Below are 27,498 nucleotides of genomic sequence, written 5' to 3'. Positions count from 1 at the left end.
TGGAGAGGACTCCAACTGTGAATCAATATGAAGCTAAGCGCTGTCTCTTGCAGGCTACAATGGAACACATCAGAGCTGAATTCAGTGTGGGCAGCTCAAATAGGAGAGCTCGGAGCAGTTGAGAGCAGCCCTATGATTTTAACCTGAATTAAGAGTTATTCAACAAATTAAGGCAATATTTGGGTTTTGCACATGAAATGAAGGGAACATTTTCAGTCACTAAATATCACTCCCTTTGGATGCTGTTAGGACAATGTTTGATTAAACCACTAGCATTAAAATGTCAAAATAAACCTGCCGGAGCCTTATAAATGTCCTCGTTCAATCATTAATAGGAAGAAAACATCAGTAAACACTTACACAGTAAGTACACTTACTTACACAGTGTACGAGGCACTGTTCTAAGTATTATTCCCATATTAACTCAATTCTAATAATTTACCTAGGAAATAGTCTTATTTTTGTATCTATGCTGTGTGTCACCTGGATTCTTCTCGGGAAGAAAGACACACTTTCGTCGCTGCCACAGAGCACTGTTGGAAGAAGGATCTCAGGTCTCAGCTGCCCTTGAGAAATGCTTGGGCTCAAGGGCAAATTGTCTAAGCAAGGGCATGTCTCCTTTCAGTGACTTCCTTCATTCACGATGCAGTTGCAATGATCCAAGCATTTAACCCCAAGTTAGGGAAGGACTGTCCTCACGTTCAGAGCACCTCCTGAGGTTGAAGTTGGCCAATGATTTCCTTTGAATTGCATTACAGTTCAAATTTTCCCTCTGCCTATTCCTGCCTCACCCACTTCACCCCATATCACTCCACATTTTAGAATTATTCCTTAATATCTGCAGTTTGCTGATCTCTTGGCTTGGATTTTATGTCCCGGGGGACACACTCTAAAAGGCCACCTAGATTATTTGATCCTCCTTGCACTCCTAAACCCACCTGACACATGCCAAGGACACTATTGTGCTAACCCCGCCCCTATTCTCTGTGCCCCCTGCTCTCTCTCCCCTTCACCCGACTCTTAGCATCTCACTTCTTCCACTGCCTAGTTTTTCATTGGCTCACGTTTAGCACTCAAGAGAAGGCCTAGCTGGTTACTTTTTCTCTACAAGGGGCTGTCCCCGTGAGGTACCTTAGACAGGTAGATTTTCTAGCATCTAGTCTATCTACAGTTGTCCTGCCTTGAACTCAGATTTCTAAGTTAGTCTAGTTGATTGCGGCCATGTTAACAGGAACAAAACAGGAGGCTTGAATAGCCATGACTGAGTTACTGCCTGTAACGGCTTAGTTGACAGAAAGAATATAACTTGCATTTAGAGTTTCATACACTGGCTAATTTGAAAATTCTGGGATTTTTAGAATGCCATTTACATTGGTTTTTAACACTTTGAGACTCCAAAGAACCATGAAGCCAAAAGGACCCCTGGTGCCATTGTAGGCTAGTAGTTGGTAAAATCTCACTAGCCATTCTCGGGGAGAAAAATGAGGGTCTCTACTCCCAGATAGATTTACATCTTGGAAATCCTACATAGGGTCTCTATAAATCAGAATAGGCTTGATGGCAGTTAGCTTGGTTTGGGTGGGTGAAGGTAAAACAAATTTAATCTCTTTGGGGGAGTTTATTATATTATTGGCCCAGTACCCAATTCTTTTGCTCCATTTTGTTTTCGAAAACTACTTTTCACTCACAGGCTAATTGTGTGTTTCTGGTTTAAGCCATGTTGTCACAATATTACTCCATCTACCTGAGTATAGATAATGACTCAAGTGTGAGCATTTGATCTGAGCCAAGCAAATAAGATTTGTCACTAGCATATTCTTAACTGGCACGGGAAAAAATGCACTATTCCTGCTTTAAGAAACACTCATGAGGTTAGTACTGGGTCAGTGTTAGAATCCTTGCTTCCAGTGCATGATTCTCAACCATTGTACCTCATGTGGAACCACTGACGAGCTGTCTGTAGAGGCTCACCTGTTGCTGTGATGCTGACCAGGTTTCAATGATGTTGTCGGACCAAGTCATACTAAAAGATGATCTGGTGTTCTACTAGACCTGGTGATCTACTTCCAAAATCCAGACAAGGCAAACCCTACAGATCAAGACTCTACAGCTCATCCTGGCAATGGCAGAGGACGGGCCCATGTCTTCTTCCATTAGGCGTGAGACTTTCATAAACAAGGGACCCACTAGACACAAGCTGAAAACAGCAACAACTGCTAACGCCATCAGCCACCAACCGCTTCAACTCAGGAAGCACACTGGTTATGAGATAATAGAAACTATAAAACAATGAGAGGAAGTATAAAAGATGATGACTAGGGTTCTATTTCTAAAACTCACCTACCAGCTTTCTTTTCCCCGAAATTTCTTTATTCAAATCTTCTTTCATTGCCCATTTAATTACTCATATAATAAATTTCCCTTTTTTACAATGAAAACAATCTGTTAATGCGTTGTTTCACTGGTCTTTACTCTCCAAGTCATCTTGCTTACCACAGCTAAAGAATTTCACATACTCAAATAAGAAAGAATTTTTTTCTTAAAACTACTGTTTCCCCATTACCTGTGAATCCCAAATCTCTTAATATGACATACAAATTCCTTCACACTATCAACCTAACCTAGGACCCAATTTGATACTTACCACCTGCAGCTGCCCTGCAATATACTGTTCCTCTACAGCAGTGGTTCTCAACCTTCCTAGTGCCGCGACCCTTTAAGACAGTTCCTCATGTGTGGTGACCCAACCATAAAGTTATTTTCATTGCTATTTCATAACTATAATTTTATTATGGTTATGAATAAGGCAACCCCTGTGAAAGGGTCATTCGACCCCCAAAGGGGTTGTAACCCACAGGTTGAGAACCACTGCTCTACAGTAAGGGTTTTTCTGGTTCTTTCCATATTATCTTCTGCAGTTTGACTGTATAACTAGACATAGATTTTTTTGCTATATATCATGCTTGGTATTATCTTTTTTTCCTGTGTTTTGTTCTTTATTTCTTTTTTTTCTTTTTAACAGTTTGATTGAATAATTCAATCATATTAAGAAGAGTGGTACAATTAGCACCACAACCCATTCTAGAACATTCTCTTCTTCCTTGCACTCATTGTGATTCATGTAATTATTTTTCAATTGTAGCAAAAATATACACAACAAAACATTCTCCAATTCAAGAACTTCTACATGTATAATTCAGTGTCATTAAAGATACTCTTCTGTTATAAAACCATTATTTTTATCCTTTTCCAAATTATTCTACCACCATTAACATAAACTCAACCCTCCTAAGCAACAACTCTTTTTCCTTCACCGATAACCACTGGTCTACTTTGGTTTCTTTCTCTCTTTCTTTTTTTCTAGTAGTGTTCTGATATAGTATTCACATATCATATACTTCCATAGTTAAAAAAAACCTCTTTAAAAGGAGTTGTATATACATAATCACAATCAGTTCTAATGCTCCCCACATCCCTCCCACATTCATTGTTTATTCTCCAAATGCCCTCACTTTCCCTAGTACCCATCTCCCCACACATCCCTGATAAACCATTGCATCAGTTACTCTCTCTGTGCATCCACTCCTTCTGTGCATTACAAACTGTGAAACCCAACAGAAACAAATAAACAACAACAAAACACATGAAAAGACAAGAAGAAAATAATAATAATACAAAATTAAAGAGTAATAAAGAAAAGATCACCATCAATATTTTAAAATCCAGAGAAGAAATATCTGTCATATAACAAAAGAGAAATACTGGAGCCTAAATCAAATTCAGGTTGGTTCAAGAGGGAAGTCAACTGACAAAGTATCATATTATACTATGACTTGTTTGACCATAATTAAGTTTATAATATTCTCTGTATGAAAGTAAAGTTGTTGGGGGTCCCTCACCTGGGCTAGAGGGGACTGTCTCAAAGGCTTAATCTGACTAGATGCTCTGCAGATGAATTTTGGGCTCCCCTGTCCTCTATAGCCTTCTAAATATTGGGTGTTCACAATTCAAGCTCTGATACTTTTCCCTTAATCATATTTGGGTTTTGTTGTCATCATCCTTGAATTACACAGGTTAGTGCACTTCTTTGATGTGGACTTAATACAAGGCTTTGATGTATTTGAATACAAGCCTTGAAGATTGCAGACATGATTCTAATTGATAGCCAGGCACCATCTGCTTTCTTCACCACACTTTGCTGTAGCTCCTTTATCTTCAGTGATCTCTTCAGGAAGGGGAGTATCAAGCAGGCTCACAATATAAGAAGTAACTGTTTTTGGATTGGGGCTAGAATTAAGTGGGAGCGCAGAATCCATCTGTTTTTCCACAGGTTATGAATGACTGCTTTGTTTTGGTGGTTGCATTATGACAAAAACAAAAATCAACAAGAACATCAACAACAAACAAAAGGAAGAAAAACAAAACAAAAAACCCAAAGAAACAAAATAAGAAAAACATTGTCAAAATTCCCCTGACGTCTAAGAAAGGCAATTGCTTTGATAGCATCAATAATTTATGCAATAACATAGAATTTAAGATACTGCTGATATGAGGAGTTTATGCATGTATAGTCCAACTGTGAGCTCCAATCCGTGAGTTGTTGCTTTGAACAGATTAATTTCTTAATTGATTAAGCTCTGTTTACACTAAGCATGGAGACTGGTATTATGGGAAATTTTCCTGTATTATTTCTTACAAGTGAAGATCCTTGCCTATCAGATTAGAACTTGTCATATTAATGCAAGGGGAACATTGAGGTACTAAATAAATGGTGGTGCTTGGTCCCCTTTCATTGGGCACCACTAATCCAGGGGTCCCACTCAAGGTCCAATGACCACCATTTCCACAATCTTGGGTAGCCATCCTTCGCTTCCCATCCCATTAGTGTATTTCAGTTCTAAGTCCAAGGGGACAGTGACTTTTGAGGTACGGCCCAGTTCATTCAAGTTTACTTGAGTCCTTCTGATGTGGCTTTGGGGGGATACTATGTTGCCTGTGAGGTCCTAATAGTGCTTGTTCCATGGCGGTGTTCATAGAGGGCTGGGTATAAACATGTTCCCAGTATCGGCCCAGGCACATAAAGTCAGGTTTCTCCTCTCCTTAGGTTCCCTAAAACTATCTTGTAGCATCAGCATCCCTTTTTGATGTGAAGTTGTTCCACCCAATTTATCCACCACACCCACCAACCAAAATCAGTGCCTCCTCTGAAATGCAGGTGCTCCCTCCCCTGGTATGAACTTGATTTTCCAGTAAGGTTCTCCTTTCATTCCTGCAGAGGACTTGTTGATTTGTCACAGCCTTGTCTCAATGTTGTACATCCCTAGAAGGAGTGACCCCAGCCAATGTGAGTTCTTTATCCATTCTTTCGCTGTTGGGCATTTGGGCAGTTTCCACTTCCTTGATATTGTGAATAAACATGGGAGATGATATATCGACTCATGTTATGCATCTAATTTCTTTGGAGTAAATGCCTAATAGTGGTATTGTTGGATCAAATGGGATTTCAATTCCCAGTTGCTTTAAGCTACTTGGTATTTTTTGATCTTCCTGAATTTGTGTTTTGATGCTGTTTTGGAAAATACTCAGCCATTATTACTTTAATTATTTCTTGTACCCCATTCTCTCTTTACTCTCCCTCTGGTATTCCAATTGTGCATGTATTCAGTGTTTTGATATTATATCACTGTTGTTGTTTTCTTCATTATTTTTATATTTGCATTGTCTCTCTGACATGTCTGTAAGTTTGCTGATACTTCACTCAGCCTTGTACAATTTCTAATGTTTCCATAAAAGTATTGAACGGCAAAATTAAGGGGAATCTTCTTTGAATTTTTAAGTATTTTTATTATTTTTACTCATAAAGCCAACTGTTGATGTTGCTGTTTTTGTTAGGTGTCCTTGAATTGGTTACAGCTCATAGTAACTCAAGTACAAAAGAATAAAACATTGCCTTAAACTATGCCATCCACACAGTCATTGCTGCTTGAATCCATTGTTGCAGCCGTTATGTCAATCCAATTCATTGAAGACCTTGCTCTTCTGCAATTATCTTTTACAAAATAGGAAGTCCTTCTCCATCTATTGTGTCTTCTTATTAATATGCTCAAAGTATGTGAGACAAAGCCTTGCCATCCTTGTTTCTAAGGAGCATTCTGAATACTTCTTCTGAGAGAAATTTATTTATTCTTCTAGCAATCCTAGATGCATTCAATATTTTTTGCCAACACTATAATTCAACTATAAAAGCATTTTTCAGTCTTTCATATGCATTATCTGAATTTATATAATATATATGAGGCAATTGAAAATGCCATGTCTTGGATTATATATACCTTAGAATTCAAAGTGGCATCTTTGCTTTGTAATCGTTTTAAGAGTCTTGTACAGAAAATCTGCATAATACGTTGTTTGATTCCTTGATGGCTTCATTCATAGTAGTTGATTGTATGTTCAAATAGAAAGAAATCATTGAAACCTCACTCTTGTTCCACTTATCATTATGATGATTTCAGGTACCATTGTGAGGATTTTTTTAAATGTTAATTTATAATATATACTGGATTTCTTCCTTTGATATCATTGATGCCTGATTATATGCTTCCTCCTGAAATGGATAAACATTGATCAGTTAGTTTTAATAGTCACTCTGTGCATTTCTTCCATCCTGACCAAAGTGCAATGGTCGGCTAGAAACTGTTCTACAGCCATATGAATTTGGCTTTTCCTGCTAGAAATGAGTGTATGTCATACCACTTTCTCCTAACATAAATATCCAAAACGCTTATGGTGGCAGGTTGTTAAAGGGTCAACTTATTAGTAATCAGTCCTAGATTTACCTGATATGAGTTGATATCAGAAAAGGGGGAAGGCAGGATTCAATAAATCACATTAAGGTTAGCCAAAAGTGATCTCCTGTTTTTCTCCCTTTTATTCATTTTCTAAGCCTCATTGTACCTACCTACTTTCACCTACTTTCTTTTTCTGAAATTGAATTCATCTCTCTTTAGGGAATTAGAACAATTTCTGTGTTCAAATTCTGATGTGTTCTATTTTTGTCAAAAGACATTCTTCAATTGTTTCATTTTTTTATTTCGAGCATTTATTTTTTTTTAATTTCTTAGACTTTCTTTCTTTCTGCTTTATGGTCCATCTGTTCTTTATGTGCTATTTGTTTTCTCATAAGAAAATTTGACATACTACGCACCCTACCCATCCGTGCCATGGGATTGGTTCCCACCTAGGGCAACCTCATTGGACGGAGCATCACTGCTGCGTAGGATTCCTGAGGCTGGGATTCTTCACAGCAGGAGCTTGTCTCGTTTTTCTCCCTCAGAGCTGCCAGTGCGTTCAAACTTCCTGCCTTTTGGTTAACCACCCAATGTTTACCCCATTGCACCTCGTCTAAATCCTCTCTGTGATCATTCCAACCGCTATTCCTGGCTCTGGTGATTAATTTGTTTCTTCAGGTTGGTTTTGTTGTTATTGTTGTTTTTCTTTTTAATTCATTTTATTGGGGCCTCCTACAACTCTTATCACAACCCATACATCAATTGACTCAGGCATGTTTGTGCGTATGTTGCCCTCATTCTCTTCTAGACATTCACTTTCTATTGAGCCCTCAGTACCAGCTCTTTTTCCCCTCCCCCTCCCTGCCCCACCTTCATAACCCCCTGATAGACTTACATTGTTATTGTTTTCATCTCTTACACTGACTGTTGTTTCCCTACCCTATGTTTTCTGTTGTTCTTCCCCCTGTGGATGGGGTATATGGTTATGTGTCCATCATTACAATCGGTTTCCCCTTTCTACCTTCCTCTCCCCTGCTTCCCCCTACCCTCTGGCATCACCATTTCTGAACTCCTGGATTCTGCGTGTGGTGAGCTCCCATCCCCGTCTATCCCTGTGCACATGTCCCATCTACTCTGAACTGGGAGGCAGCTCTGGGGCTACAGGAAGGTTGTTTTTATTTACCTCTGTAAAGTTTTTGATGGAAGTGATACACATAACAAGTACTGGGAACTGAAGAAAAGCTAGCTTAATGATGTACATTAATTAGGCTAGAAGATGGGTTGCATTTAAAACTTATTGTAGCTGCAGGTGCCAGAAGCATCTCATTACTCTAGTCTCCTTTCTGTGTTCCCTCCTGGTCTTGAGGGATTTGCACGTCCCTTTCCTCAGATGGAGACTGTGTGCTGCAGCACTGTAAACTTTTATCCTCGTTTATTAAATTGGTACAAATACATGAACAGAGCTCTGGTGACCCACTGGTTAAGTGCTGTCCTTCTAACCAGACGATGGTAGTTCAAATTGTTCTAGGAGAAAAATCAAATAAACTCAAAAGTCGAATATAAGTGATAGAGATACATTGATTTGTTAAGTCTTAAATAGGACAAAGACCAAGACAAATCATCTGCGTGTGAGAGAGCATCAATAAGTAGGCGGTCACAATGGTGTCCATGGAGTTTCAGTCACTTTACCACTGAAATAAAGAGCCCTGGTGATGAAGTGGGCTAGGCTTTGGGCTGCTACCCACAGCAAGGTCAGCGATTTGAAACCATCATCCACTCCACGAGAGAAAGATGAGGCTTGCCCCTCATGTAAAGAGTTAGAAGCAGGCTTAGAACCCTCAGGGGCCCTTCTACTCCCAGTGACGGCGCGTTCGAATTGGACTCTTGGATAAGGCATGCAGAACAATGGTACCTCGCACAAAATCACGACTGGCAGCAGAGCCCTCATCACGGTTACAGAAGGGACTGCAGAAAAGAAACATGATTAGAATGTGCGCACAATGATAGATTAGAAAAGTTTACAAGATTATTTAAGATCCCTCTGACTGAGGCAGTCAGGGTATAACTCATAACTCTGCCATCCTAAGCCCCAGTTTCCAACAAGGATATGCCCAGAAAAGTCCCTGGGAATGAGACTACCAGTTTCTGGGTGGCAAAGGGAGAAGCAATAACCTACTTTCAGACTCATTCTGCCTGAGGGAAAACTTTTCATATCACTGGTCAATAGTCAGAAAGAACTCAATGACAACCGAATCAATGTGGCGACTCAAAAATAGAAATAGATTTGGGGCTCCTACTGTAAATTGTAGCCTTCCACAAATCTCAAACAAACTAACTCACCACCGTAGAACCAATTCTGACCTCGTGCCCATTATTTCAGCTTTATTACAAAATCCATCAGCTGATCCAGGAGAGAACGATATGGCAATCTATTGCCATAAGCACTGTTGTCCCTGTTCGGTGTCATGAAGGCAGCTCTGACTCAGAGACGCCTATGTACAACAGAATGCATCGCAGCTTAGTCTTTTGCCATTTTCACAATCGGTCACATATCTGAGCTCACAGTTGCAGTCACTGTGTAAATTCATCTCTACATAAGTATTACAGCCTTGAACAACCTATGGGGCAGTTCTCTTATGCCCCATAAGATCTCTATAAGTCACCATCTTCTATATGATGAAACGGTGATGGTTTAGTTTGTGTTATTTTTTGTGTGGGAAGTACATAATCTCATGTCAATCTAGGAGTAAAGGGGTGGAGATTGCCCTGCCAATCAGGTTACAACTTGCTTGGAGGGCAAACAAGGTAAATGGCTCACTGGAGACCCACCTCCCTTTCTCTCTACTTCACCTTCCTGTTGAAGAGCCACTCTCGGAGATCTAGAAGAGCCACGTGGAGCCCTGCACCAGCGCTGAGATGCTTCCACCGCCATGATTCCACAAGACTTTGCCCCCACTCACCTGTGATCTTCCTGCATTCAGCATCCTTGCATGTGACTGTGAGTCTGAAGATGGATTGATGGACTAGTATTGGACTTATGGGCTAAAATCGGATCTATGAACTCGATCTGGACTGAGCTGGGATGTTTTCTCAATATATAATTGCTCTTTGAGATAAAGCTTTCTCTTACAGATATATGTGTCCCTGGATTGGTTTCTCTAGTCAACCTGACCTAACACAGTTTTATTAAGGTATGGGGCAGAGACATGAACATGATTATCAGTCTTCATGAGCCTGTGTCTCAGGGATGTGATCTTCAACAGTGTTTTACCAATTTGTGTGTGTGTGTGTGTGTGTATACATGTTCCCTGCTTTCCTTACCAACAGCAGTCCTAAACTATTTCTTTGAGTTCCGGATTTCTGTTAACTATACATTTTCATCTCTAAACTGGGAAACTGTGAGACTGCCAAACCCTAGTGAGTTCTACTCTGGCTTAAAGGGTCCCTAAATTGGAATTACCAAGAAGGCAGCATGTTTGGTTGGTTTTAAACAAGGAGGGGGACAGGGAAGAGGAAGGTGACAGGGCTGGAGTGGGAGCACTTTCTTTCCCCAGCTGGAGACAGTTCTAGTGAAGTCATTTCTCCTGAAGGCTAATCCTTTGTTATGGAGAACATTTAGGTGCTTCTCAAAAGGATTACTCTTTTGCTCCCTTTTCAGAACCAGAAATAATCTCTCCCCATCTTCTCTCCTAGTGGCATAGTGGTTATGTATTGGGCTTCTAAGTGCAAGGTTACAAGTTCAAAACCACCAGTGGCTTTTTCTGCTAGAGAAAGATGGGGCTTTGTGCTACAGTAAAGACACCCACAGGGGCAGTTCTACCCTACCCCATAGGGTCCCCATGGGTCAGAATTGACTCCATGGCTGTGAGTTAGTCTTTGGTTTTATCTTCCCCATAATGTCCTAGAGGTCTTATTTGTTGCCTTTTTGTTGGTTCGAACTCATAGAGACAAAGGGAGTTGTCGCTATAAGGCTGTCATTTTCATAGAAGCTGACTGCCCTAGCTTTCTCCCAACATGCAGCTAAGGAGGTTAAGCCGCTTCCCTTTTCCTGGCAGTTGAGCACTTCACCACTGGGCCAGCATTGGGCCTTCCTGCAGGTAAAGACCATCGAACGTAGGGCTTCTTGTTCTAAATAAAACCAACAACTAGAAAGAGTGCCAAACCAGGAGCAGAATCTGTGTCTAAACAGATTCCTGTTCCAAGAGAAGGGTCTCAGAGGATTATGAAGTAAATCTGCCATCTAAAAACTCCAAGAGTATGATCGTTTATGAGAAATTAGATGTGGTAATATATCTCAATGATGAAAATTCAGCATTCTTTAAATATCGACTTGTATCCTGAATCACATTACTTAACAAATTATCTTTCTACTATTAATATCTGTGCTGAATATTTAACTTAAAAATAAGTTCTGTTTTCTAATTTAGAAAGCCTCGAGACCATACTTAATTATAAAACATTACCATCTAGTGGTGTTCCTATCAAACTACAGGCAGAAGGTTCTATAGGGCCTTGCACTCTCTAATCAGTCCTTTACACCTGCTGCCATCCTGTCAAGGCCGACTCAGTGATCCCCTGTCAGTTTCCGAGATTGGAACCCTCTAGGGCAGTAGAAAGGTCTGCCTTTCTCCCGAGGAGCTGCTGGTGGTTTTGAACTGCTGACCATGCAGATCGCAGCGCTCTTCCAGACTCTGTGGAAGCTATGAACTATTACTGCACAGGTAAAGATAGTTGCCACTGAGTAACTTACACTCTAACAATCACAGTATGTAAAATAATTGCACTGTGATAAATACAATAATATGTTCATAACTTAACGTAGGCATTGAGTCAAAAGATAATTATGAGCATTTACTGTGTATCAGACACTGTTCTAGACATTGCATTCAGAAAATAAAACAAGTAAAATCCTGCCTTGGATAAATTTATGTTCTAGTGTAGAGTAAGGTGGGAAAATGAACAAAATGTTTTATGAGTCAGATGGTTCACTGCCATCAAAATGATCCCGACTCATAATGACCCTATAAGAGAGGGCATAACGGTCCCTGTGGATTTCTGGTCTTGTAACTCTGTCCGGGAGCAGAAGGCCTCGTCTGTCTCGGGTGGAGCAGCTGGTGGTTTCGAACTGCTGACCTGGTGGTTAACAGCACCATGGGTAACCACTACACCATCAGGGCCCCGGTGTCAGATGGTAGTCGGCACTATTACAAATAATACTAAAGCAAGAACGTGAGTTTGAACATGTGGTGGTTGTGTTTAAGTGTAAACTTGGCTGAGTTACGGTGCCTAGTTGCTTGGTCAGCACTAGTTTATAGGTTGCTATGACAGCGTGTAAGGTATCCTCGTGGTCGTGGGTTGTACATGGGTCTGCTAACCCCAAGGTCAGCAGTTGGAAACCATCAGCCCTCCTGGAAGAAAAAAGTGGCTTTCTACTCCCATAAAGAGTGACAGTCTCAGAAATCCCCAGGGGGAGGCCTACCCTGCCTTGTAGCATTACCTTGAGTTGGCATTGACTTACGGACAGTGTTTATTATGCTGTGTACTTATTATTAACATTTATAGTTGAATCAATGGATATAAAGGAAGCATATTACCCTTCATTATGTCAGGCAGGAAGTTAGAGTAGTGTAGAAAAACATGCAAACCATTCTTCTGTGAGAAGCGAGGCAGACACTGATCAATGCACCTTGTATAGCCACTACTCGGACTACAAAGGGACTTTCCTGTCCCAACATAAATGCAAATCTTTGTGATCAGTGTATGGCTGCAGACAAATTCTATCAGTGATATGTTCATCTTAGTTGGTTGTAAGGAGCCCAGATAGTTCTGTGGGCTAAGTGCTGAGCTGGAAAGCCATGGGTCAGCTGTTCAAACCTACTATATGCTCCTTGAGAGAAAGACGAGACTGTTCCCATCAAGCCTTATGCTCTTGGAAACCCTCTACACAACCAAGAGTGGTGGATAAGTTAGACTCAGGAAAGCTCAGAGGATATGGTCGGTGTTTTCTAAGATCCCAAAACGTCATTCCTCCTGATAGATTTTATCAAAGGACAATCACAGCGGTTTAATAAGAAGGCTTGAAGGAAAGGCCAGAGAAGTTGTACTGAGGAATTTCTTTGCATCACAATGGAATATGACTGGGTTAGAGATACAAACACTACTTTCAGAAGTGTACAGACCTAGTTGGAGGATCTGACAAGAAACAATAGCTTTATATTTTTAATTTTTTTAATAAAAGTGTCTACAATCTTAGAGCAAAGCTTTCTTACCCACCCTCACATGAGGTCATGAAAGCCATTGAAGGCCATCAGATTTCCCAAGAATAATGTCCAATGAGAACTCTGAGCCAAAGCCTGGCAGGTAGCAAAAGCTTACCTAAATCTAAGAAACAAAACAACCAAAACTGAACATTCAGGAGAAAAATTTAAAAAAATCAAACATGTACCTCTAGCAGGATAAAACAGAGACTGTGGAAAAGAAAGCATTGAATTTAGACTCACTACTCAGGAAAGCTGTGTACATTTTCTCCAGCTTTTTAATTTTTAAACAGACTGAGCGAGGAATGTAGGAGCAATGAGAATGAGGCGGGACATGTAAGGAAACCCTGAAATTTTACGTCTAGAAGACTAGTTTCGAAGAGAAACTTCATAGGAAATATCTCTGTACATCAAAGAGCCGAGGTGGCGTAGTACTCAAGTTTCCTGCTGTTAATCAAAAGTCTCAAACCAGCCTCGATGTGGAAGAAGAATGTGGCCGTCTGCTTCCATGAAAATCTGTTCTTGTGATGTGCACTCGAGTCAGTTCTGACCCATAGCCACCTGCACAGAACAGAACAGAACACTGCCATGCCTGCACCCCTCTCACCACTGCCCCCACGCTCGAACCCCGTGTTGCAGCCACTGCGTCAATCTACCTTGTTGAGGCCTTTTCTTTTTGGGTTTTTTTTTCTTTTTAAAAATCATTTTATTGGGGCCTCATACAACTCTTATCACAATCTATACATACATCAATTGTGTAAAGCACATTTGTATATTCGTTGCCCTTATCATTATAAAAATATTTGGTCTCCATGTAAGCCCCTGGCATCAGCTCCTCATTTTCCCTCCTCTCTCCCTGCTCCCTGCTATTTCCTCAAATTTTCTTTTTTTAAAAAAAATAATTTTATTTGGGGCTTGTACAACTCTTATCACAATCCATACATATACATACATTCATTGTATAAAGCACATCTGTACATTCTTTGCCCTAATCATTTTCTTTTCTTTTCTTACATTTTATTAGGGGCTCATACAACTCTTATCACAATCCATACATATACATACGTCAATTGTATAAAGCACATCTGTACATTCTTTGCCCTAATCATTTTCAAAGCATTTGCTCTCCACTTAAGTCCTTTGCATCAGGTCCTCTTTTTTTTTTCTTTCCCCTCCCTCCTGAGGCCTTTTCTATTGTCCACTGCCCTCTACTTTACCAAGCATGATGGATTCATCTCTCCTGACAAAATGCCCAAAGTACGTGAGAAGTTTCACCCACCCAGTCACTAGAGAACATTCTGGCCGTACTTCTTCCAAGACAGATTGGTTTGTCCTCTTATCCGTCCATGGTACTTTCAACTGCTTCTCCAGCCCCACAGCTCAAGCACATCAATTCTCCTTCAATCTTCCTTATTTGGTAGCCAACTTTCACATGCCTACGGAGCGATTAAAAATACCATGGCTGGGTCTTTATTTCATTTCATTTATTTATATTTAGAACCATGGAAGCCCTGAGGTGGAATTCTACTCTGATACATACAGAGATGATAGATTTGAATCCAGTGGGCTATCCTGGGGCTTTATTTTTGGTTCTAGACACCCACCTTCCCATTCATAAAAAATGACTTTGATCTCTGAGGGAATAGAATCTAACATGATGGAAGCCAGCTTTTAATCTGACTTGAAAACGATCATCGCGAGCTGGTATGAAGATACATGATTTCCCAGTTTTTATATCTCTGACAGCATATTCTGATTCTAGCTGCACTTCTTCCTTCAACCCTAACTACCTGGAGGGAGAGAGACTTCGCAGATGGGAAGATGCTCTCCTGTATGCTGTCGCGTTTGCTCAGGAATTCTGAGGCCAACCACAAGCTGGAGAGTCCCTGGAGTGACACCCTCACTTCTGACACACTGGCTACCAATTCTGATCTTCCCTCCACCCTGCAGGATGTCAGACGGATCCCCTCAGCCTGCCAGCTCCCTCACCTGTGACTGGCTGGCTTCCTCTCCTCCCTGAGCTTTGATAGCGCAGAGAATGAATCACAGAGCAAACAGCAAACGCCACCCTTACAGTTCTCTTTCAGCCAAAAGGATACAAATGAAGAGCTGCTTCAGGGAAGGGCTGGGAGTGTTTCCAACATGAAACTTCCAAATCACAGAAAAGGATGTGCTACCCTCCCAAATGCATTTTGTGGGCCAAGCAAAACGCTAATGGGCCATTCAAGTCCAGAGCCTTTATTGGAGCTCCGTTACCCAGCCATAATTGAATCACGCCCTCCACCCTCCCTGAAGTTACCTGATGTCAGAACTTTCTGTCCTGGTCATCCCACTCCCACCCCACCCTGCCTCATTACATCATTCAGGTGTGCTGGAGAGGTCTCATTTAAAAGATTTGAATCACTGGGGAAATTCCAAGTTTTGGAAGTTATTTCTCTAGCCAAGGACAAAGACTGATTCTTTGGAGAGACACAGATAGAGAAAAACTTTAAAACAGAGAAAATTCAATTAGGCTAAGTACCCTTGGGAAGGAAAGTCAAGTGCACAAATTAGAGAGAAGGAAATCTAGTTAGGTTTCTGGACTATGTGGTTAACAGAGAGCACTTGGTCCTCGGTGAATGAAAGTTGCATCTAATCTCACATTTCCTGTGTCTGTAAGATACCCTTGCAGCAAGGAAGACCCAAACCAAAGACTGTCTATTGTCTCCAAAGAAATCTTCAATCCCTGATTTCCCAGTGTCTGGAGAGAATAGGGGTCTCTGGTAGTGAAAATGATGGGATTGTTGACTTTATGCTGAGTCCTCTGAAATAAGGCCTGGTGCTCTCCTTCTGAAACGTCGCCCATTGAAAAGGATGCCAGTTCTGCTCTGACACGCATGGAGTTGACTGACAGGAGTCAGCATCAGCTCTTTATCAGCCGACTGGTCTTTGTTTAGTTTGAGATCAAAGTGCGGTCGAGAGGAAATGAATAAATAAAGAACACCTGCAGTTCATGTAATAGTGCACAGATCACGACGCGTAGGCCTTCTCTTCTCAGCACCACACTCGATCATATGAAGAGAACACGCGTGTTCAATGTTGGCTAGATGACAAGATAGAGTCACAAACAAAGGTTTAACTTCTAAGAAATTAAAGAAGAGAGACACCACAACCAACATCAACAGGAACAAAAATTATTAAATTTTGATTATTAAATGCAGAAAAGGCTCTCCTGCTTTAACTTGTTCCCCTTTTAAAGATAGTAGAATTTAATATGCAGTTGCAGAATTAAGCATAAATTAAAAGAATGAGATCAGAAAATAGAGAGCAGCTGCAACCTGGTGGAAACAAGAGCTCCTCTCTAATTCATCTGTTACTAGGTACCTAGATGTGACAATGGGAAGACTCCTGTCATCAGTAGCCCCACCAGCCGTTCCTCCCACAGCCCTCAAGTTCACAGTCTGTTCCAGAAGCAATTGCTGCAGATGCTGCCCACAGGTGGAGCGCTTCCTCTCCTCGCCTGCCAGGCAATGTTCTTCCTCCTGCCAGCCTAGATTTCTTCCTGCTGCTGGTTTTCAGCTTTGGCATGTTCGCTTCCCTCTCTGCCTGTGACTTGCTGAGTCCCACGCATGCCCATAGGCGGCGCTCAGGACATAAACAATACCAAAGAGAGGGCTGGGAGGAAGCTTCTGAGAGAAGGTCTGCCGTTCATCCCTGCTGTGTGCAAAACTTCATCCAGCCTGGAGTGGTGGAGAATATCATGAGATGTTCATAAACCGTTCCTAGGATCATAAAGAAAAGCATTCAATTAAATAAATAAACAAGCAAGCCCCCAAACCCAGGAAAGCAACAAATCAACATTCAGGAATGAAAAGGTTTCTACTGACCTCTTGCTAGGCTGAAGTTAGAAACGATGTAAAGGGGTGATGTTCCCACTTCCTCCAAGACTTGCTTTCTTTTCCCTACTTGGGTCTCTCATGGACTTGTTCACTGCTGGTCCACCTCCCGTGCCCTGCGACCTCTCCTTATCTGGGAAGCATCATTTCTCTCTTTTAATCATTTTATTAAGGACTCGTACAACTCTCTTCACAATCCGTGCATATATCATTTGTGCACATTCATACATATGTTGCCATCATCATTCTCAAAACACCTGCTTTCTACTTGAGCCCTTGGTATCACCACCTCATTTTCCCCTCCCTCCCTGCTCCCCCTCCCCCTGAACCCTTGATAATTTATATGTTATTATTATTTTAGCATATCTTATACCATCTGACATCTCCCTCACCCAGTTGTCCACTGTCTGTCCCCCAGGGAGGAGGTTACATGTAGACCTTGTCATCTGTTCCCCCTTTCTCCCTCACCTTCCCGCCACCCTCCCGATATTGCCACTCTCACCACTGTTTTTGAGGGGCTCATCTGTCCTGGACTCCCTGTGTTTTCAGTTCCTATCTGTGCCAGTGTACATCTCCCGGTCCAGCCGGTTATGTAAGGTAGAATTGGGATCATAATAGTGGGGGGGAGGAAGCATTCAAGAACTAGAGGAAAATTGGATGTTTCATCGCTGCTACACTGTACTCTGACTGGCTCATCCCCTCCCCACAGCCTTTCTGCAAGGGGCTCTAGTCATCTACTGATGGCGCTGGCAAAAGGAGACCCTTGCGGTATGATCATCTTTCTCCTCCTTTCCTTTATTCCCAAATGTCAGAGTTATGTCCTTGTACAATGACTGATGGGATCATTTTAAATGGGGCCTTGGCTGCTAACAACAGGATTAAAGGTGCACATTCATTCCGAGTCATCTTGGAAGAAAATCCTAGGACTCTACTTCTTAAGCCAATCTTTGAAAACCCTACAGAGTTCTACGCTAACATAAACAGGGTCTTCTGAAGTTGAAGTAGTCAGCACCACGGCAGTGTCTTTCATCTGTGCAGTCTTCCCCATGTAGTTCTAGAAGGGAAAGTCCCCTCGAACTACCACGGGGTTTCTGAAGCGTTCCCTGCTCTCCATTCCAGAGAGCACCCCTCTAGTCCACACCCGCGCTACTCACGTTAAATGGGGCCATAGAATGTGCTGAATGTGCAGAGGTGGTGACATTCTATTGAATGCTTCCCCAGGCACTATGTGAGTTTACTCTGGAAACAACCCTATTCAAACACGGTACCTGCTATTACAGTCACACCTCATCAGAAGAAGACATGAAGCTCTCAGAATGCCTGAAACTCACCAGTGCCAGAAGCTGGAGTTGAAGACAAATTGTTCCACACAGGTACCTCTCACCCATCAATTTTTCTAAACAAATGCTTCCTGAATTTAAAAAAATATTTGCATGTATGACTCTTGAGATATAATAATTTCCCAATGTGCTTCCCCTCCTTTTTTTGTAAACAAGTTAATCCTTTCTTTAGTTTTGGACCTGCTACCTTTAAAGTTTATTATTTTAGCAAAATTCTCATTTAAATCTATGCATATTCTTACTGCTGTTAACAAATATTATTATTGCTCATCCTCAATGGCAAGACAATTTTAACTTCTGGCCTGCTGTGGTCAGAACTAAGACCCATAGGGGATGCAAATGATTTGTCCTTGACAACTAACCTAAAGATTGGCTTTTGAACCCACCCAGTGGCACCTCATTACATAAGATTGCTGCTCGCCAGCTACTTGGTAACACCTGACAAAATGGTCACACCTAAATGATTTAAACCTGCAAAGTATAATAACCAGCTACGTAAGCAGAATTTAACACCATTTGGAGGAGTCCTTGCTCCCCCAAAGACCAACATTTTATTGATGCTGCTACTAACAATCAGATGCTATCAACCAATAGACCTGTACAATTTTAACTCTAGGCTTAGTCACTATACACACCAAGCACTAGCTACTAACTGTCACGAAGAATAATCTTAGGATAAAATGGTCCAATAGAATTGTGTGTTATGCTCATTGTTCAAATAAGAATCCTAACTACCACATATACTCGTGTATAAACCAAGTTTTTCAGCTAATACACGGGTCAGTGGTACCTCGGCAAGGTGTAACAGGTGTAACATCTCGCGGGTGATTGATGTTCCTCCGTTGTTCATTCAAAACCCCGCTGACAGTGCAGGGCTTTGAATGTTTGTTTACTCACATCTAACCAATCAGAGCTGTCCTATGACGTGGACGGCTCCAATTCGCAGAAGCACCCGTAGTGATTCACTTACGCAGGCAACTGAACTGGTAAGGATGTGTCTATGGCTGCACTCCGTCTCTCCCCTCTGGTCTCTGTGTTAATTCACATCCTGCATTTCCTACCCTAGGCTCATACTCGAGTCAATCAGTTTTTCTGGTTTCCCAGGTAATAATTAGGTAGCTTGGCTTATACTTGGGTAGGCTTATATTCGAGTATATACGGTAATTTCAAGGTATGAAACTAATATACAAAATAATATAGATTTTAAATTTTAGAAAAGGGAACTAAATATCATTTGTTGAATCCTAAATATGATAAGAATACATTATTTTTACACTGTCCTGCAGACTATGGTTATTATTAAAATACATTTTCCTTTGATTTCCAAAATATCCTAAGAGCAGCCAAAACTGAGAAGGAAAATATCAAGTTAAAATTAGAACAATATATAGCAAATGGAAGATACTATCTGAATCAAATTTCTCTATTCAATTTTCATAATATGACTTTCTGATGAAAAAATTAATGATGAGCTAGATTTCTGGGGGGGTTTGGTTTATATTTTTAAGAATTGACATCTACGTAGACATCTGGACAAAAAAGAAAGCAAACTCAAAAGCCAAAGAACTGAATAAGACCTTTATGATTAAAATTAATCCCTTCTTTTCATAAAGGAGAAGTATGAGGCACTGAACATTCAAGTGATCAGTCAGGTCAATAGCTTATGAGTAATTGAGTAAGAACTATGATACATTCTCTGATTCTAATTATCCTTAATTCATTCATTTGTCAATTTATGAAACACATATTCAGTGTGTAATCAATATTAGACAGACTCTTGCCTGGATGCTTTAGAATTAAATGAATAGGCAAAGATGGGCTTTCAAATAATTTTCTATTCAACTGGCTTAGAGGCATTACACAGGAGGCCAAGCGGCACTGTCGGGAAAGCCCTGGGCTGTGCACTGAAAGGTTGGATGTTTAGACTCGAGAGCCGATCCTCAGAAGGAAGATGAGATCTACCTGCTCCTGCTCAGACTGGCAGCCTGAGAAACCTATATAATGTCGTTGCTGCGAGGCAGAGTCGATTCCGTGGCAGGGAATTTTGAGATAGCCATTAAATAATGGTAGGCATTGGGCTGGTCACCTGAGAGTCAGTGCTTTGAACCCACCAGACACTCCACCGGGGAAAGAAGAGGCTGTCTGCTCTCATAAATATTTGATCTCAGAAAGCCAATATACAGCTGTTATGAGCTAGAATCTACTCAATGGCAGTGAGTTTGGTGTAGGATATGGACATGAAATAATTAATAATATAAGTAAATTTAAATTGTGGCAGGTCATTCAAATAAAAGCATACCTAAAAATTGAAAATAGATACTACAGAAATTTTAGAAAGTGTGCCTGAGGAAGTGAACTTAGGAGAGTGAGTCAAAGAATCGAGAGACACAAAGCAAGGTGAAGGCTAAACAGGGGAATTGTAAAGGGGGGAAACCCAGCCTGACCTTCATTCTCAGAGCTCTGGGAAATTCATTGAGTGTTTAGTAACAGGGTAGAAATCAGAAAGCATGTATATGATTTTAAGAGAATAATTTGTCTCTTGTGTTAAGCAATAGACTAAGGAGAGTGAAAATTATATGAAAAATAAACAATCATCATTAAGGAAGAACATAAAAGTAAAAATTGTGTTTGAGATAAAATCTTGGGGAACTATTTGAGATAGATGGTCTCTCCTGGAATTACTTTGAAGTTTGAATAGCTATTGCTTGAGTTTTAATTAGAATGTAAGAATCATGAATGCGCCAGTTCTGACTTTCATAATGGGAAAGAGAATGATACCATTTATTAGAGATAGAAAACTGAAACTAGTATAACGAGTTTTGGTTTGGACATGTTGGACATGAGTTACCTGTCAGGCTTACTCATGGCAATGTCAGGTATGGGATTAAAACAAGATGGCTGAACTGGAAAGGCACATTTGGCATATAGATGACACTTCAAACATGGAAGCAGAAGAGATTTCCAATGAGTATAAATGTTTTTAGAAAAAAGGAAAGCTGGATAAAGCCTTTGGAAAGTTCAGAATTTTAAAGTTCAGTTGGATGCGTCAGAGTTGCAGCAGAAGTGAGGGACTGAGCCGACACAGAAGAGTTTGATGTCAGGAAAGTGCAACAGTGCCTAAGGCAGTCCAATAAGAAAAGCAAGCACAAATAAGTAGACCTGAGACATTCAAGTGAGATGAGGTCCTTAGCGCCTTATCAAAAGACTTTTTCAATGGCTCGATGTGAATGGTCATATGCCAATGCTTTGCAATGTGCGTAGTTAGGACAATAATGCTACACAGCTTTAGCGCAGTTTGGTGGAAACAAGAGGAAGCAAATAGGACAGTCACTAGAGGATGCTGAGGAATCCACAGAAGATCTTCAGAGACCTGTGAGAACACCTCTCAATGATCTTCCTTATTTCCTTAGGTTCCTTAAAATCAAGTCAACACCTCTGTTCTGCCTATACCTAAGTTCCTATCACTTTGCTTCCTCCTATTATCATATGTCACACTTTATTCCTGCGTTATACAAAGTGGTAATCGTCTTTACTCTTAGTATCATTCCAGTTCCAGCAATATAACCTTTCTTGTTCAATCTTATGTTGGTAAGATTCATCCACATTTTGAGTAATAGTCTCTCATTGCTAAAAAATAATAATAATAAACCAAACCTGCTACAACTCAGTCTACTTTTGACTCATAACAAACCATAGGAAAGAGTGAAATTTCCCCATCAGGTTTCCAAAGGTGGACATCTTTAGAGAAGCAGGTAGTTCCACCTTTCTCCCAAAGAGCAACTAGTAAGTTTGCATCTTTTGGTTAGTTGCTAAGTGCTTAGCAATTGCAGTACCAGGACTTATGCTGGTCAGTGCAGGGAGGATTAGATTATTTGATGAAGAAGACTATTTATTTGTTCATTCTACAGGTGATTGACTTTGTGTCATTTTCAATTTCAGCTGTTATAAATAATAACCGTAAAATGACTGTCTGAACTCTTTGTTACATTTTTATTGGCACCTAATCCACATATCTGTATGAACATTCTTGACCGTGTCTTTTGGTACACATATGCATGGATTACTCTGGGAACATGAGTTGGAATGCTGGGTTTTTAATTATGTACACACTACGTACTCCACCACTTGTCAGCCAGCTCCTGGTGGCATGCATGTTGCTGTGAGGCTGGAAGCTATGTCACTGGTGTTTTAAATACCAGCTGGGTCACCCAAAGTAAACATGTTTCAGCAAAGCTTCCTTGTTAATAATATACTATAAGGAAAGAATAAGCTATCCACTTTGAAGGAACTGGTGGCTGAAAAACCTTATGGATATAAGTGAAATATTGTTTGATACTGAAAATATAATAAATAGCACCTGTTGCTAGAGATAATGCCAGAGATGAGCTTCTCAGTTCAAAGGACACTCGAAATATGACTAAGGAGAAAAAATGGCTGCCCTAATGGTGTGGAGAGAATGAAGCCTACGGGAATAAAGGCTTTGAGACCTTCATTTACTGCTGGACCAGCACTCACAGGAGAAGAAACCACTACAAACAGGCATTAATAACTGGAACTTGGAAAGTTGAAGTGTGAATCTAGGAAAATTTAAAGTCACTAAAAATGGAATGCACAAAGATGAATACCTAGGTATTAACTCTCTGCCATTGAGTCCTGCAACCTCAGACGACCCTGTAGGACAGGCAAGAAGTGTCCTTATGGGGTTCCGAGACTATAGCTCCTTATGGGAGTAGTAAGCTCCATCATTCTCTCACGGAGTGGCTTTGAACTGATTACATGGCAAATCACAGTCTAATGCAGGCATCCTCAAACTACGGCCCGTGGGCCACATGGAGCCCACTGAGGACATTTATGCAGCCTGCCAGGTGTTTTTGCCCTGTTTGTTTTTTTACTTCAAAATAAGATATAGGCAGTGTTTTTAGGAATTTGTTCATGGGTTGTTGTTGTTTTTTAACTATAGTCTGGCCCTCCAACTGGTCTGAGGGACATTGAACTGGCCCCCTGTTTAAAAAGTTTGAGGACTCCTGGTCTAATGCATAACCACTACTTTCCCAGGGCTCTCAACCCCAAGTATTAAGGAACCTAAATGGACTGGTATTGGTCATTTTAAGTTATGCAGTTATATGATTTACTATGTTAGGAATGGCAGATTCAAGGGGAAAGGTGTCACATTCATCATCAAAAAGGACATTTCGAGATCGACCTTAAAGCACAATGCTGTCTTTGCTAGGATAATATTGATCCACATTCAAGGAAAGCCAGTCCATACAACTATGATTCAAATTATGCACTGACTGCTAAAGCTAGTAAGGAAGAAATTGAAGAAGTGTACCAGTGTCTTTAGTCTGAAATTGATCAAACATGTAATCAAAATACATTGATAATTATTGGTGATGGGAATGTAAAAGCTGGAGACAAAAAGGAAGGATCCAAACAAACAAACAAACAAACTGCCATTAAGTCAATGCTGACTGCTTGCAACTCTTTGGACAGGGTAGAACTTCCCCCATGAGTTTCTGAGACTCTTTGCAGGAGGAGAAAGCTCAGTCTTTGGTTTTGCACTCAGCCCAACTCTTAGTCATGACACCACAAACACAGCTCCATGAAGGAAGGAATAGTAGTTGGAAAATACAGCCTTGGCAATAGAAATGAAACTGGAGATCTCATGAGAGAATTTTGCAAGACCAATGACATCTTCATCACAGATACATTTTTTCAACATAAAAGTTTACTATACACATGGACTCCTCCAGATGCAACACATAGAAATCAAATGGACTGCTTCTGTGAGAAGAGAGAATAGAGAAGCTCGATATTAGCAGCTTACATGAGGCAAGAGGCTCACTGTGGAGCAGATCATCAATTTCTCATACAACAGTTCAGGTTGAAGCTAAAGAAAATTAAAACAAGTCCACAAGAGCCAAACTATAACTATGAGTCTCACCCACCTGAATTTCAAAAACAGGTTTGCAGCACTGAACGCTAATGACAGAAGGCCTGATAGTCTGTGAGAGGACATCAAGAGCATCATACACAAAGAAAGCAAAAAGTCATGGAAGACATGGCCCCGTTTGATGCTGGCTCTCATGAAGGTATCACTGAAAATACAGGTGCAATATCCAAGTGTGGTGAAGAAATCGGATGGTGTTGTCTATCAAAAGCTTGTCGGAAAGCAAGCAAACTTCTAAATGAGGTGTCAACTAAGTCCACATGGAAGAAGTACCCCAGCCTGTGTAATCTAATGATTATAAAGAATAAAATCCAAAACCAAATGAGATAATAGGATCAGAGTTTAAACAGTGAGTGCATGGTTTGCAGAAGGCTATGAATAAAAATGGAACATCAAAACGATTTACAGGGTCCATGTCTGGATTCGGTGTTCTGAGAATTCCCTCTGATCATAGTTGAGGGATGGAAATGGCCTTGGTATCAGACAAGGAGCATTGTGAAGTCAATTATGGCAGACGTAGTTAGGCTAACTATAATATCTTCTCATGTGATCTCCATTTTGACCCATTTTAAAGTTGTTTCAGTTTTAAAATAAAGGGAAGATCACGTGGATTTAGCCTGTGGTGAGTCCTTTCTGAGCACACACCAGGGATGTGAATACCCAGGCTATCATACAAAATGCATTGAAAATAGATTCTTGCAGATGCAGTGAGGCAAAAATTTTAACATCTTATAATTTGATCTTCCTTTTGACCCATTTAAAATGTGTTCCAATTTTTAATACTTTCTTTTAAATTGAGGTTTTAATCTGTTTTACTTTGTTATTGTTGTGAGTTGTTTTTGCTTTAAGTGTTTTTCTGCATATAATATTCAGGATAGGTAAATCTATAGAGATGGTAAGTAAATTAATGGTTCTTTGGGGGTATGGCAGGGGAGGTTGGGGAGAACTGGGAATGAGTATAAAAATGAAGCAAATGTTTGTGGTGATTGTGGTGATTATTGTACAACCCTTCTTGATGTAATTGAACTATTGAATTGTATGATATATGAACAAGGTGCCAATAAAACTTATTAAAGTATTCATTAAAAAGACAGAAAAAAGGAAGAGATGAGCCAGTCTGGGTACAGTACAGCACCAATGAAACACGTAACTTTCCTCTAGTTCTTTAATACTCTCCCTCCTTGCCCCCTTCCCCCACCCCACTACCATGATCCCAATTCTACCTTACAAACCAGCTAGACAGGAGCATGTACACAGGTACAGAAAAGAGCTGGAAACACAGGGAATTCAGGACAGATAAACCCCTCAAAACCAATAATGAGAGTATCATACTATAAGAGGAAGGTGGGAGGAGTGAGGGGGAACCAATCACAAAATCTACATATAACCCCCTCCCAGGGGGACAGACAACAGAGAGGTGGTTGAAGGGAGACATTGGCCAGTAAGACATGAAAAAATAATAATTTATAGATTATCAAGGGTTCATGAGGGAGGGAACGAGGGAGAGGGAAGGGGGGAAAGTGAGGAGCCGATACCAAGGGCTCAAGTAGAAAGAAAATGTTTTGAAAATGATGATTGGAACAAATGTAAAAATGTGTTTGAAACAATAGATGTATGTATGGATTGTGATAAGGGCTGTATGAACCCCCAATAAAATATTGTTTAAAAATAGAAAAGAAAGAGAATCAGCTGAATGTCAGAATAGACTTTTAAACTTGTTCTTATTCATAAAGTAGCTAAGACAAACTGAAGAGATGGGGAAGTCAAACATCTGAAAAGAAAATTTCAAAGAACACCTTATAAAAGCATAGTAAAATGTTGTGATGGATGTGCACAGACTTAAGAGTTAGAAAACCAAAAAGGAGAAACATACTCATTGTGACAGGTAGGTTTATTGTGCCAAACTGGCCAATAGGAACATGTAGGATTAATCAGGTGGCAGTTTGATTGGAGAGCAAAGAGATAAATGGCTCTGCAAGCCCCACCCCTCTCTCTTGCTCTCTGGTGATCAGACCACTGTGTGTCTGCTTTAGCTAGTTCTCTGCCTCAGCTTGTGACCTACACTACCTGTAGAGACAGCCAACCTGTGGATTGTTTCGATAGAATTTGAGTTTCCTTGAGACCTGCTTTGCCATGCTGCTGATGTATATATTGCTTGAGTTGAGGCTGTCGGACCCTGTCATCTTGCATTGCTTGAGTTTGATATCCCATCTAGCCCGTTTTGCTAAGCTTCTGACCTGCTGACTGTTGGTGACCTGCCCTGCTGTTTGCTGCCTGTGGCCGAACTTCCTGCATTTCCTTAGGGAAGACTCAACTGTCTGCTTGACCTTGCACCCAGCAGCCCTCGTGAGTTGAAGGTCTCTGAGTATATTAACTGTTCCACGGAATTGAGTTGAACTGAGCCCTCTGTACTGCTATGTTGACTAATTCGCTTTTATATTCATATATATATATTTCGTATATATATATATATATATATATATATATATATATATATATATATATATATATATATATATATATATATCCTGGTTTTGTTTCTCTAGAGAACCCTGTCTAACAGACTCATATTCAGAAGTCAACTATTTCACAAGGTCACATAAAATCAAGAACCAATAGTACTAAAGAAAGAAATCCAAACTTCTCTGAAGCCATTGACCAAAAACATGACTCCAGGAATTGCTGGAATATCCATTTAAATGTTTCAACAGGCTGATGTAAACATTCACTTGTCTATGCCAGTATATTGAAAAATAACTACCTGGTCAACTTACTGGAAAAGATTCATATATGTGTCTATTTCAAAGAAAGGTAATCCAACAGAAAAGGAAAATTATAGGACAATATCATTGATATAAGCAAGTAAAATTTTGGTGAACATCATTCAACAACAGTGGTTGTAGTGCATTGAAAGACAGCTGCCAGAAGTTCAGGTCAGATACAGAAGTCGTGGAACACAGGCTATCATTACTGATGTCATATATGTCTTAGCTAAAATTAGAAAATACCAGAAAGATGTTTCCTTGTGTTTATTAACAGTGTAGAGATATTTGATTGTGTTGACCATAATGACACATTATGGAAAGCCTTGAGAAGAATGGGAATTCCGGAACACTTCATTGTGTTTATGCAGAACCTGTACATGGATCAAAAGGCAGATGTATGAACAGAACAAGGGAATACTGCATGTTGTAAAACCAAGAAAGCTGTGTCTCAAGGTTGTATCCTCTCACTATCCTTGCTCCATATGCATGCTAAGCAAATTCTCAGAGAAGCAGGATGATATGA

Source organism: Tenrec ecaudatus, chromosome 4, assembly GCF_050624435.1.
Source record: "Tenrec ecaudatus isolate mTenEca1 chromosome 4, mTenEca1.hap1, whole genome shotgun sequence".
Lineage (NCBI taxonomy): Eukaryota > Metazoa > Chordata > Mammalia > Afrosoricida > Tenrecidae > Tenrec > Tenrec ecaudatus.
Note: the sequence above shows the minus strand (reverse complement) of the source record.